The sequence below is a fragment of the Octodon degus genome, unplaced genomic scaffold (assembly GCF_000260255.1).
Source record: "Octodon degus isolate 3935 unplaced genomic scaffold, OctDeg1.0 scaffold00022, whole genome shotgun sequence".
Lineage (NCBI taxonomy): Eukaryota > Metazoa > Chordata > Mammalia > Rodentia > Octodontidae > Octodon > Octodon degus.
The window spans coordinates 20187045-20188546 of NW_004524598.1; the positions used below are offsets into that span (position 1 = coordinate 20187045).

The window sequence follows — 1502 nt, forward strand, 5'->3', positions numbered from 1 at the left end:
AAAAGATGGGATTCCAACTGTTAATGCTTTGAAGCATTTTCCGTGCAGTTTGTTTTTTGTTCATCAGCTTTCTATATACCCCTATGTTTTCAAGATTCCTAGGAGTCTGCTGCCCTCCATCGGTTCTCTCAGTAGTCCGCCTTGGCCTCTGAAGCTGTGCACCCTAGTCTCTGAGCTTCCGACTCACTGACAGGTGTCGTTGGCGTGAAGAGGCCGGGCTCCGGGATTGTCGCCGAGCCATCACCTACGAAGTTCAAGGTACTTTTACAAGTTTGCTACACAGGCTGTGCATTTGCAGTATATTTGTAAGCAATGGCTGCCATCCGAAAGAAACTGATTGTTGGTGATGGAGCTTGTGGTAAGACATGCTTACTCAGTCTTCAGCAAGGACCAGTTGCCAGAAGTATATGTTCCCACAGTGTTTGAGAAGTGTGTGGCAGATATTGAAGTGGATGGAAAGCAGGTAGAGTTGGCTTTGTGGGACACGGCTGGACAGGAAGATTATGGTCGCCTGAGGCCTCTCTCCTATCCAGGTACCGATGTTATACTGATGTGTTTCTCCATTGACAGCCCTGATTATTTAGAAAACATCCCAGAAAAATGGACTCCAGAAGTAAAGCATTTCTGTCCCAGTGTACCCATTATACTGGGTGGAAACAAGAAAGATCTTCGGAATGATGAGCACACAAGACGGGAGTTAGCCAAGATGAAGCAGGAGCCAGTAAAACCTGAAGAAGGCAGAGATACAGCAAACAGCACTGGCGCCTTTGGATACATGGAGTGTTCAGCAAAGACCAAAGACAGAGTGAGAGAGGTTTTTGAAATGGCCATGAGAGCTGCTCTGCAAGCCAGGCATGGAAAGAAAAAATCTGGGTGCCTTGTCTTGTGAAACCTTGCAAGCACAGCCCTCATGCAGTTAATTTTGAAGTGCTGTTTATTAATCTTACTGTGTGATTACTGGCCTTTTTCATTTATCTTTAATTTACCTAAGATTATAAATCAGAAGTCGTCTTGCCTCCAGTATTTAGAAGCCAGCAATGATTATTAATAATGATGTCCCACCCATCTGACGTGCCAGGATCCTTCTGACACTGCTCTAACAGCCCCTTCTGCACTCCACCTGACACACCAGGCGTTAATTCAAAGAATTTCTTAACTTTTTGCTTCTTTCTAGAAAGAGACAGTTGGAAACTTTTGTGAATTAGGCTGTAACTACTTTATAACTAACATGTCCTACCTCTAATCTGTCAGTTGCAGGGAAATCTGATGAGTCCCCACTTCAGAGTCTTACTCCTCATGGAGTTATTGGCATAGCTCTGGGGTGGGCAGACAGTTTTTTTAAAAAACATGCTCAGCCAGAAGCCCCAAGTCCATGCAGCTGTGGCAGAGTTACAGTTCTGTGGTTTCATGTTAGTTACCTTATAGTTAACCATGTAATTAGTGCCACTTAATATATGTTACCAAAAATAAATATATCTACCCAGACTAGATATAGTATTTTT

The 1502-nt window shown here is 43.6% G+C and overlaps 1 pseudogene; it reads left to right on the forward strand.

Moving 5' to 3' along the window:
- The first annotated feature begins 312 nt into the window (after positions 1-312).
- On the forward strand, positions 313-889 carry LOC101579789 (annotated as a pseudogene).
- The last annotated feature ends 613 nt before the right edge of the window (positions 890-1502 follow it).